Here is a 13,360-nt window from a genome sequence, read left to right as displayed (position 1 = left end):
ACAGATTGGTACACAGGTGTTGATTTGATTAAAGCTTTTTTTTTTTAACTTGCTGTATTTATCACAACAAATACAGACTGTTACCTAATGTGGGAACAGGTACTTTCAGTGTTCAGTGTTACGTGTTCAGATTAATATTCACGAACTTCTGTACCTTATTTGATTTGTCAACAGTGCTCTGGTTCTTCATTAGGAAAGGAAACATTCATTCTTCTTTATCTACCTACTTCTAGCATTCCTTACAGGAAAAGCAGTGAGATGCGAAGCAATAGAAAGAACAGTAGACTTTGGCTTTAGAATGAAAGATAACTAATATGGTAATATGGTTGGCTTGATTTGAGTTGCTGATCTGGGAATCTTTTAACTGGGTAATCCTGGTAAAATGTCTTTCTGAGCTTCATCTTCTTTTTCTGGGGGGAAAAAACAGAAGTGATATTACCTGGACTAACCACTTCACAGAGGCATTATAAGGAAAGTGGTTTATCACAAACCTCAGAATTGAATGTTACTGGGAATTATTATACCTAATTCTTTCTCAAAACACATTTTCAATAAACAATTATGAGGCATCTTTGGTTTTCTACACCCTGGGGATACAAAAATAAATATGGCACAGAGTCTTCTCTCAAGCAACTCACAGTGGAATTGGGGAGAAGATACACAGACAGAGGTACCAGGACACAAGGGGAAATTGGGAGAAATGCAATGGAGATGCCCGGGTAAAATGCTATTAATTATTTAAACAAGGAGAGATAACTAGCCCCCATGGAAGTCAGGGGACACTTTCCTTTCTCTTACCTCCTTTAATGGTGAAATTTCAGTCCACAAAAAAGCACTAATTACATTGAACAAGTATTTTCCCAGTTCCTCCTCTGTGCCAGACACAGCATTTTGTTTGGCAGAGAATTGTAATTTAGATAATAATGTAGAATGATCAGGGTCATCACCAATAACCACATCTCATCTTAGGATGCTAACTACCAATTCTCCTAGTCAGGAACCTTCACCAGACTTTCTGGCTCTTTCTTGTCCAATCATCACACATCCAATTGGTTGTCAAATCTCCTCCTGCCAACTGTGAGGGCCAAAATTTGATATACAGAGCGTTATTTGGGTGACTCACCTTAATATTGGGGTCCCAGAAATATGAGGGACTCTTTTAGGTTTAATCTCCCCTTTGAACTTTCCTTTTTATATATTCCTCCCAGGCCAATAAGAAAAGGAGCCTCTGAGCTTTAGTTCATAAAGGATCATATTTTATTACTTGGAAATTAATTAAACCACAAAGGTGAAACCAATTAAGAAAATAAGGAAGTAGAAATACAGATACATAGTCTTAACTCTAAGCTTAGCCTATGCAATCCCAGAGCATTCCCAATTAAGCTAGTTCAAAGGACTTTAGGGTTTTTCCGTAACTGAACTCACCAATCCTGGTCAGTCTACAGTTACTCATCAGAACAAAACACGTGCCACTGCCAGGTCCAGGACGCCACCAGACTGCTCGCCAGACCTAAAGAGCGAGAGCTTTTTAACATGCCCCACCTACTGGAAGTTCCCTTCTTTCTGGTGGCATTCAGTTTTTCCTCCCCCAAAGGAGGAGGTCCTTCTCAGTAGCATATGTAATCTGAAGGTGGGCCAGGTGTGGGCCCTCCCAAATGACTCAGGTAAAACTATCAAAAATTAATCTTTACCACAAATAATTTTTACCACACTACCATTAATATATTTACCCACAGTAGATAGAACACTGAAGTTAGAGTCAAGAGGACTTAGGTTCAAACCTTACGTTAGACATTTACTTTCTACATGGCTCTCTGAGCCTCAGTTTCTTCATCTGTAAAATGAGAGGATTGGACTTTATCTCCTCTTTTCTATTTCTTATTATTTAAGATGTCCCCCTCTAGCTCCTAGGTTCACTGACTTCAATAGGTCTGTTTCTTATCAATATTGGTTATTGTTCAGTTGATCAGTTGTCTCTGACTGTGACCCTATGCAACATAGCATGCCAGTGCTGTTCATGGGGTTTTCTTCACAAAGATACTGGATTGATTTACTATTTCCTTCTCCAGTGGATTAAGGCAAACAGAGGTTAAATGATTGCCCAGGGTCACACAGCTAGTTAGTATCTCTCTCCCAGCCAGTAAGTGGTACTTTCTCCAATAATATAGGTCACACTACCCATCTATGTTCCCTTATCCTTTGTGACTCTTGTCCATATCTTGCCATAAATATCTGAATATGGTAGTGGAAAGTGAACTGGCCATGGAGTCAGAGGACCTGAATTCAAATCCTACCTCTGATTTTTCCTATCTGTGTGACATTGGGCCAATCATTTCACCACTCCCCCTGCTGCCAATTCAGTCTCCTTATCAATGAATGGATAGGTCTAAACTAGATGGCTTCTAAGGCCCTTGCAAGTCCTATGTCTAGGACCTTTTAACCTTCTGGCTCTCTTGGCATAAAGTGGATGCCACTGGACTATGCCACCTTCTTATTGTTGTTGTTCAGTCACATCTGACTATATGACCCCAAGAATGTTGTCCATGGGTTTTTCCTGGGGAAGTGAATGGATGATTAAATACAAGATAACTTGGGAGAGAGGCCCTAGAAATTAAGGAGTTCAGGAAAGGCTTCATGTAGAAGATAGTGTTTGACTTGTATCTTAAAGGAAGAGAAAAGGGGAGGGACTCTATGAGAATACATAGGACTTGAAATGTCATAGTCAAGGACAAGGACATATCAAAGGATACTGTGTAGCTAAGTCACAAGTTCCCAGGGTAATTTATACAACTCATGTTGCCCATTTCCTATGCTGATTCCATTGTTCTGGAACTGAGGCAAATAAGGGTTAAGTGGCTTTCCCATTGTCACACAACCAGTAAGTGTCTGAGAGTGGATTTGAACTCAGATCTTCCTGACTCCAGGGCCAGTGCTCTATTCACTACATCATCCAACTGCCTCCCACATGCCTAATCTTATATTAATTGATCTATAATAAGCTGATTAATGGCTCCATTCCATTCTATAAGCCTGTACACATTATGAGTGGCCCACAAACACTTCTTTTTTTTCACAAAAACTTCTTTTACAAAAAAAAATAGTAAATTGGCATGATTAGATAGAACACTGAGCCTAGAGTCAGGAAGACCTGAGGCCAAATACAGCCTCAAATATTTACTTGTTGTATGGCATTGGGCAAGAGTTAACTTTTGTTTGACTCAGTTCCTCAACTAAAATGAATATTATAATAGTACCTAATTTTCATAGTTGCTATAAAGATAAAATGAGATTTTTAAAGTGCTTAGCACAATGTCTGGAACATAGTAGGCACTATAGAAAATGTCTATTCACTTCCTCTACAATCTGTGCCTTCCTTCACAAAATCTGTATTATCATTTACCTAACACCACGGTATAGAAGCAAATGCTTCTAAGTTGACAGATATAGCTTTCTCTGTTTTTGCCTGATTCGAAAAAAAAAAAAAACTTGCTAAAAACATTGTCTATGTGTGGCCTGCATACTTCTGGGTAAGTGATAAGTTTATGTTCTTGGGGGCAAAACAGGATGCAGGGGAGGAATCGATCTTTCTGTGGGGGAGAGCAACAATCACTTGGCAGAACAAAGAGCCAAGGGAAGAGGGTGGAGCAGTAGGATTCTGGCCTAGAGGGACACATCCAGGGCCACACAATCGCACAAAGCAATGTTCCCAGGAGTCCTTGGACATTTCGTACAAGGAGAACTTTCTGCTTTTCTTTCCTTCTTTTCTCTCTACCTTTCCTGATATTAGATCTCTGCACTTCAAATGAGATTAGATCTCTGCATTTCAAAATGTATTCTTTGTATCCCCAGGATCTCACCTTACAAAGAAGGAAATTCAGGTTTATATCCCCCAGCTAGTAAGTGTCAGTGTCAGTATTTGAACCCATGTCCCTCCTGACTCCAGGTCCAATGATCTTTCCATTAAATAATAACGATCATCATCATCATCAATAGCATTTATACATCACTTTAGAGCTTGCAAAGCACTTTGCATGCATGATCTCATTTGATCCTCACCATACCCCTCTGTCATAGGTGGTGTTATTATTACTACACTTCAGATGAGGAAACTAAGCCCAAGAAAGTTTAAATGACTTGTTCAAGGTCACATGGCCAGTGGGTGACTGAGTGAGAATTCAAACATAGGTCTTCCTGATTCCAGATCCAGCCTCCTCTGCAGTCAACCCCCTACTTGCCTCTATTATACCTACCTTTGCTAGATGGTTCCCTCTCTTGTCCTAAGTCCCTCAGTACATTTTTGTCTTAATAATCTGAAATCATCAAAACAGATATCCAGGGGAAATGAAGATAATTCTGCAGATGGGTTAAGAAAGTCATTTATATGCAAACTAAATAATTCAGTTCAACAAGCATTTATTAAGTGACTACCATGTTCCAAACAAATACTAAAGGGTGGTAAGTGAACAGCATAATGTTCAGATGACTGAGTTATTAGCTAAATTAGAAGTTGTGTCCATATTATCAATATTTTTTCTTCCTAGCTTTCCCAATGGGGAATCAGTCTGCCATTAGAACTGGACTATACAGCATGAGAGTTATGGAAATTCATTCCATTTCAACCTGAGCAACTTGGGAGGCTTATCATGGAGAAGACAGGGCCTCTCATTCCTAGGTCCACAACTCAAATATAATTCAGGAACAAGCTTGTAAATCCCTTTTCTGTGCATTCCCTATTTAGTGTCCTAATAGGAAGTGATGGTAGCTTCTGTTTCTTTTGGAGAATCAGCCAAATCCCAATTAAAACTCATCAACTGTAGTCTCAATAGAGGGGCAAAAGCCAGCTTCTCTTGCAGGATGCTGCTCAGAATCCTGACCATAATGGAGGTTGTTCCCTTGCCTCTGGGTGGTAAAGGGGCAACTCCTAAAGATGCTTCATGCATGACTTGTAGCAGCCACATGGCCTTGGACACTCTTTGCTTGGGAGAATTTCCTGATTAGAGAATATGGTATTTAGCGAATTCCGGTCCCCAAGAATACAATATTGGAATGAATATACAACTATCTATCCCATGCAAATCTATGGTGTCTGGTGGGACCTAAATAAGGAAACAAGTTCAATTCTAGTCCAAAATTCAGCACAATCTGTGACTTCCTTCACAAAGCCTGTACTATCATTTATCTAATGCCATTCCATTGCATCTATTAAAATTGGATTTGGATGTTGCTGAATAATTATAGGCTCTCCCTTTAATGCTATGTTCACAGTGCCCAGTGCTTAGCACGGTGCCTGGAACCTACTGGGAGATTAATAAATACTGATTGATTGATTATTAATTGATGTTTGCCAGGAATCAAAACCAACCTCTCTGATGTATAGCTTAAAGATTCTCATCCTCTTCTTGGTTCTGTATATTCAGAAAACAATTTCCCTTCCCCAAGCATACGTCACATCTCCCACAACTGTGCTCATTCAAGAGTCACAAGAAGTGGAGCCTGCATCACATCCATCTAAATGCTATTGTTCTGCCTTTTTGTTGACAAAGGGTATTCTCTTTGCTTGGAAACAAGAGTAAAATAAGCACTAGACAGCTCTCCTCTACATGTCACTCGGGGCTCTGTCTTGGTTCTCTTCTCCCTCTATATTTACTTCACTCGGTGATCACATCAGCTCCTGTGGATTTCATTACTATCTCTATGCAGATGACTTTTAAACCTACCTTTCCTGCCCCAATTCCTCTGCTGAGCTCCAGGATCAAATCTCCAGTTGCCTTTCAGACATCTCAAACTGAATGGCTAGTAGACATATACATCCAAAACAGACATCATTAACTTCCTTCTTAAACCCTCCCCTTCTCCTACTTTCCTATACACCCTCCCAATTCCTCAGGCTCACAACCTAAGAGTCATCCTGGATTCCTCTTTATCTCTCACCCCCTATATCCAAGCTGTTGTCAAAGCCTGTCAATTTCCTCTTTGCAACATCTCTTGAATATGCCCCCTTCTCTCCTCTGACACTGCCACCATTCTACCATAGGCCCTCATCAACTCATACCTGTATCATTGGCATAGTCCATTGGTAAGTCTTCTGTCTCAAGGCTCTCCCTATTCCAATCCATCTTCCATTCAGTCAAAAGTGATTTTCCTAAAGTGAAGGACTGATCATTTCCCCCCTACTCAATAAACCCCAGTGGCTTTCTATTGCCTCCAGGAACAAATACCAAGTGCTCTGTTTGGCATTCAAAGCCCTCCATAACCTTATCCCCTCCTACCTTTCTAGTTTTCTTACATCTTTTTCCTCAACACATACTCTTCTTTTTTGTTGTTGATGAGGCAATTGGGGTTAAGTGACTTGCCCAGGGTCATGCAACTAGTAAGTGTCAAGTATCTGAGGTCAGATTTGAGCTCAGGTCCTCCTGAATCCAGGGATGGTACTCTATCCGCTGTGCCACCTAGCTGCCCCAACACATACACTTCTATTCATTGATGACTCCTGGTTATTTCATGCACAAAATACTCCACATCTCTATTCTGGGAATTCTTTCTGGCTATCCAGCATATTCTCCCTCCTTTGCTCTGGCTACTGACCTCCATGGGTTCCTTTACACCTTGTACAAGAAGTTTTCCCCAACCCCTCTTAGTTCCAATTCCTTCTGTCTGTTAATTATTCCTATTTGTCCAATATGTAATTTGCTTTGCATATATTTGTTTGCACATTAATGCCATTAAAGTGTAAAGCTCTTGAGGGCATGAACTATCTTTTGAATTTAGCCCAATGCCTGTACATGGTAGGCATTTAATAAATATCTATTGACTGATTGATTTATCTCATCATCTATTAACATCAAGTAACAGCTCTATCCCTTCTTTATTCTTCCTCTTGCCTAGAATATAATTTCTAAAATAGAAAAAAGACCTTTTTATCTTTCTTTAAAGACATGGTATTCTTAACATTATTCTTATAGTATTGTGCCAATCTTTTCTATTTATCCTCAAGTATTTGCCAATTTTCTATACATGTTCTTGAAAAATCTAACATAATTAATGAGTTTCCTGTGCATCCATACTGGTCTCTAGCCAGTTCCTTTTCTTTTTTATTTATATCATTTGTATTTGCTATTAGATTTTTATCCTTGAGTACTTATCATCCCAATTTAGCCAACTTGCATCATAGAATTGAATCCTACCTAACATTCCTATGCACATATTCACATCTTCTTTCCTAAAGCCTAAAGTGTGCCAAGCTTTCCTTTCTTTCTGTATAAGGAATTCTAAGATCAGATAGTCATTTCTGATTGATATTCCTCTAATCTATGCTTCAGAAATCAAGAGCAACTCATTGGTCAGAATCAAGTTCAGAACATCAGTGCTCTTTATCATTTCTACCACTTTTGGAAGAAAGGAGCTATCAGTATCCAAATTCAAGATTTATCAGCTTCTCTACTGTGCGTAATAAAAAAATTCTGGTACATAGACACATAATTAGAATTTCCTACCCTTACATTCCCCCTTGACAAGTTTGTAATCTGCTTCTTGAACTCTTTATTAATGCTGTCCATTTTTCCAAATAATCTGTAGTTTACTCCCATTACAACTTTGTTTTTATCCATCCCTCTGTTGATTCGTGGGGCAATTAAGTAGCACAATGGATAGAGTGTAGAGCCTGAAGTCCAGAAGACTCATCTTCATGAGTTTGAATCTGGCCTCAAATACTAGCTGTGTGATCCTAAGCAAGTCACTTAACCCTGTTTGCCTCAGTTTCCCCATCTGTAAAATGAGATAGAGAAGGAAACGGCAAACCACCCCATTATCTTTACCAAGAAAATCCCAAGTGTGGTCACAAAGGGCATTCAAAGCCCTTCATAACATTATCCCCTCATACGTTTCTAGTGGTCTTACATCTTGTTTCTCAACCCATACTCTTCTATCCAGTGATGCCTCCTGGCTATCCCATTAACAAGACACTCCACTTCTCAGTTCTGGGCCTTTTCTCTGGTGTCCCTCATGCCTGTAATACTCTCCCTTCTACACTCAGACTATAGACCTCCTTAGCTTCCTTTAAATCTCAACTAAAATCCTAGCTTCTAAAGGAAGCCTTCCCCAACCTCTCTTAATTCCAGTGACTTCCCTCTGTTAATTATCTCCTATTCCTCTTGTACATAGCTTGCTTCGTATATATTTGTATGTTTTCTCCCCCATTAGACTGTAAGCTCCTTGTCAGCAGGACTCTCTTTTGCCTCTTTTTCTATCCCAAGTACTTAGCACAGTGACTGACACATAACAGATCTTGATTGATTCTAAAGATTATTTAGTTTTTCCCTGTCTATTCCCAGTACCTAGCAGAGTTCTGAGCATATACATAGCTTACACTACGTAAATGCTTGTTGATTGGTATATAGGTTATCCCAAAAGTTTTTCTGCAGTTTTAAGCTTTAAAGTAGCTTAATAGCTTAAAAATATCTAAGACTTTTGGAACACCCTGTGTAAATATGAACCCTTCTCTATCTAGGAAACTTTCATCTAGGCTGAGAAGAACTATCCACGTTAGACTTTAATACTGGTTGATTATCTCTGTGTTTGAAGAAGAGAACTTTTGTAAGATTTTTTATCTTCTTTTCTCCCAGAGATAACCAGTGTCCCCACAATCTAGAAAATAGAGTTTGGATTTTATATGTGTTCTCTTTAGCTTATAGCCCTGGGGAATGAGGAGGGAGGGGGGCAAGAATAAATAAAATAAAATCAATTGGGAAGGAGAGAGAAGCTGTGTGCCAGGCAAAAATGAGGCTGTGATATCAGGTGCTATATCTCTGGATTAATAAGAGTAGAGACAGTGAGTAATTGATTGGAGTCAAGTCATAAATCCTGAATGTTATACAACTCAGCAGTCACTGCTGCCAAAGGTATTGGAGGCATCAGCTGAAGCCTAAGTCACTGCAGCCATTTCCAAATGGGAAATTTACTAAATCTGCAGAGTATGAAATAATAGTGTTTCCTTAAAACGCTTCCAAAGGGAGAAAGAGATGAAAGTCTCATGATTTTCAGCACCATGTGTTTGTCTTTCCAGGTCGGTAGGTCATGGTGATGAGAGAGAAACAGCCAGAGAGCATGAAACAGAGAGAGAGGGAGAGAGACAGAGACAGTGGTAGGAAGAGTGATGGGGTATAGAGGGAGAAAGGGGAAAGGAAATAGGGAGGAGAGAGAGGAGGAGCAGAAAGGAAATGAAGAGAGAGGAAAGGAAGGTGGAGAGGGGCAGATGCAAGAGGGGAGAGAATCAGGGACAGAGAGACATTTTTCACCTCCGTGAATTATTCTAGTGCCCCATAGAGGATTGAAGAACTTCTGGTTTCAAGTCAGAATTAACTTACATAAGAGAAACAGTATGGTGGAGTGAAAAGGGGGACCAGCACAACCGGTGTGAGGGCTTGCTGAGCCCTTGTCAAGGCTGCTCATCCACCTTTGGTGTCTGTCTGTTCCCCAACTCTCACCTGTGGCTCCAAGAACCTGTAGCATGCACAGTGGCCACACTCTGGTAAAACTGTCTCAAAAGGTGGGCTACACCAGGTCAAGGATAAACAACAGGCTTCAAACCCATTGGTGAGTTAAGGAGAGGTCTACCCCAAACATGTGAAGACTTCCCTGGTGAAATGGACAGATGAGAACAATTTGTTATATAAAGTCCATGAAGGTGGCTGTGGAGTGCTAAGAGCTTGATCAGACATCAAAGATGCCAAGGTCATACACTGCATCCCAGGATATCACCAGTCATCTTGACTTTCTTCCTGCCACTGAACTTTGATGAAGAGAGAGTGAGGCTGACAACTTTGTGCAATTATGCTTCACCTAAATCCAATTCATGTACAAGTCAAGACATCACCCTGTGATGCCATTAGTCATCTTTGAAAATGAAGGACAAACAGCAACAAAAACAGTAGATACTTGTGGTATGAGTGAAAGAATTGATAGCCCCAATTATTCCCTGAACAGGGGACAGGGAGGGGGATGAGTGTTCTCATTTAGAGCCATGCCTCTATATCATGTGTCATATAGATGTCTTTTCTAAAATTGCTTTTAATTAGCTCTAATCTTTACCCCTCCTTCTTTCCTGGCTTCCTTCCTTCCCCTCTCTTTGTCCTTCCTTTCTTCCTTCTACATTCCATCTTTCCTCCTCCCTCCCACTTTCTTCCCCCTTCTCCCCCCACTCTGTTTCTGTCTCTCTCTCTCTCTGTTTCTCTATCTGTTCATTTGTCTCTCCTCTGATGGGGGTTGAATCATTGAAATACTTTCCCATCATTTGTCCATGAGCACCAGAGCTCTACTCTGGTTAGAAAGCTTGGTCACATTGTTCTCTGGGATTGTCATTGCCAACACTGGATGAAGAAGTTAGCACTCAAGTCTTACAGGTAGGGAGAGCTGGCTTCCTGCAATGATATAAGAATGAAAGTCTTTAAGACCTTAACCAAAAGTCAGGAAGCTCATGCATGACATTAGGCAGGCATCTCCTTTTAGATGCCCTTCTGTCCATCTGAATTACCTCACAATGCTACTGGGAAGGTTTGCAAAGAATGGAAACGCAGCTGATTTTCTTCCAGCCCATGCTGACTGGTTTGTTTGACAGCTGCTATTTGTAAATTGTTGTTTGCTGAAGGCTGGAAGCCCACTGAGATTATCTGGTAAGAGTGTCCAGGCCTTGAGTGAGAATATCTGCTTTCCTTGATAAAAACTGCATTCTCTTTTCCCATCTTGCAATCTTTGAATTTGGCCTCTACATGTGGTTCCTTTCAGTAGTGAATCAGCCTCCAAAATGGGGAAGTGACAATTAGAGCCCATCATAGGATTCCTCATTTTACCTCACATTTAGCTATCCCAGGTGTCAGAACCTATTGTCTTAGAAAGAGCCTGACTTGGAGTCAGAATGCTTGGGGGCTAGACAGATTTTTGTTTACTGAAGAAAATAAAACTTAGCTTTAAAATACTATATAAGTTACCAGAATTGCCAGTGTGCATTTATAGAGGAAGTTTCCACACTTGAAATACTTGATACCAGTGAAATTTTAAGTCTGACCCAAAATAATAATAACAATAACAACAATATTCATAATAACAGTGGCAACAACTTATCCAAAGACTTTTTCTGAACTCCATAAACATGAAAATAAGAATGAAATAATATATATAGATGGTCAATAGAGATAGATGGAGATTAGAAAAAAGATAGATATAGGTAGATTAGATAGATGATAGATAGTAAAGAGTTTATTAAACACATTGCTTACAGACAGTATACTAAGCGAATAATAATAATTGAAATAAACAAGCATTTATTAAGTAATTACCCATTAGGTTGAATTAGAGATTTCCATTTCCCTCCAACTATCTTTCCATAGCTCTCTCCTTCTTAGTGCCTAGCAGAGCACCTTATGCATTTAAGGGACTCACTACATGTGTGTGTTTAAAAGAATCTCTGTATCCCTATGTTAGTTTCTGCTGCCTTCATGTTCCCTATCCCCAATTCTACCATGCAAGTGGCCTAACTGAACCTGCCTTCTTTGAATTAATAACCAATACTTGAATATTTCTACCACCTTCCTCTTCTCATTCAGATCTGCCTGCATTGTGTCCCAGACTTTCTTTGTATCCCTAGTACTCACAGAATGCCTGGTATGTAGTAGGTGCTTAATAAATGCTTATTAACTTACCAATTGATTAGGGCATTCTTATACCCTCCAAATCATATCCCATATTTTTAAACTGGTGTTGTCTAAAAAGAACATTTTGAACCAATCTGAAGTTTCAATAGGAGACAGCACAATGTATGAACAGAGCTCTGGAATGGGAATTAGAAGACCCAAATTCTAGTCCTGATTCAACCTCACTCAATGAGTAATTTTGCTTAAATCTCTTCCCCTCTCTGGATCTCAGCCTTCTTGCTCATAGAATGAAGTGATTAGCTTGGAATTCAAAAGTTCTTAAACTGAATCATGGACCCCTTTTGCAATGTGATGAAGACTGTGGATCCTTTCTCAGTAATGTTTCTAAATGCAGTAAATAAAATGCATAGCATTCAAAGGGAAACAAAGTATATTGAAAAACAATTATCAATTTTTTCAAAGGTCATGTACACCAAGTTAAGAACCCCTGGTAGATACCCTCTAAGAATATTCCCAGATATGAGATGCTGTGATCTGGAGAAATGCCTCAATGGAGCCTTGCTCTCATACAGAACATTCCCATTTGTGTACATCCCCATAGGCCATCTTGCATGTTTGGAACACACTCCATCCTTATGTTTGCCTGTTGAAATCTTTTTCAAAGGCACAACTTAGGCAATGCCTCCTCTGTGAAGCCTACTCTCTTTTCTTGACCTGAATATAATTTATCACTCCTTACATTTTCCTAGAGCACTTTGGATCTTTTCTGGTTCCCATCACATCACACTTTGTATCGTACTTGTGTGTTTATGTGTATGTGCATGTGTACATTCACATGACATCTGCGTAATTGATTATAAGTTCTTTAAGAGCAGTGATTTTGTAATTTTTCATTTTGGATCCTAAGCATTTGACATAATTGCACAATAATACACACTTTAAAATGTTTGTTGAATCTCTTACTGTATGCCTTCATCTTTTGTGTTGGGGTTGATGAAAAATAAATAGGATAAGGGTAATAATATGATCTCCAAGTTGGAAGAGACCTCAGAGAAAATCCAGTCCAGCATGAACAAAACACATCTCTATAATGTAACTTAAAAGATCTGGGGGGCAGCTAGGTGGCACAGTGGATAGAGCACTGGCCCTGGATTCAGGAGGACCTGAGTTCAAATCTGGCCTCAGACATTTAACAATTACTAGCTGTGTGACCCTGGGCAATTCACTTAACCCCAATTGCCTCACCAAAAAATAAAATGAAATAAAATAAAATAAATAAAAATAAAAGATCTGGATTGATTTCTATTTCTTGCCACTTGCTACCTTTGTGAATTTGGGCATCACCTAACCTTTTTTTGTGGGGGAGAGAGGGGATGGCAGGGTCAGTTTCCTTATCTGTAAAATGAAGAGATTGGACTGAATGACCTCTGAAGTTCCTTCTATCTCTAAAGATATAATTCTCTGACTTTTCACATTTTCCACAAATTGTCACCTAGTTTCTGCTTAAAAATCTCCAGGGAGAGCAAAATCCACTATCTCCCAAGACAATCCATTCCACTCTTGAACAGTTATCATTGTTAAGAAATTCTTTCCTTTTATCCAGCCAAATCTCTTCCTCTCTGTGGCTGCTACCTATGGCTCAAAGTTTGGTCTTCTTGGGGCAATCAGACAAAATCTAATCCTACTCCCACATGTTGTTGTTATTAAATAATGTT

At 39.5% G+C, this 13,360-nt stretch overlaps 1 protein-coding gene across 11 annotated transcripts in view; it reads left to right on the top strand.

Annotated features, from left to right (window-relative positions):
* The window catches only part of DLG2 (discs large MAGUK scaffold protein 2), a 2,692,860-nt gene that overhangs the window by 2,036,021 nt on the left and 643,479 nt on the right, over positions 1 to 13,360 (top strand). The gene's annotated exons all lie outside the window — the stretch shown is intronic.

The sequence above is a fragment of the Dromiciops gliroides genome, chromosome 3 (assembly GCF_019393635.1).
Source record: "Dromiciops gliroides isolate mDroGli1 chromosome 3, mDroGli1.pri, whole genome shotgun sequence".
Classification (NCBI taxonomy): Eukaryota; Metazoa; Chordata; class Mammalia; order Microbiotheria; family Microbiotheriidae; genus Dromiciops; species Dromiciops gliroides.
The sequence above is the reverse complement of the archived record's forward strand: the minus strand, read 5'-3'. Positions and strand labels throughout refer to the sequence as shown.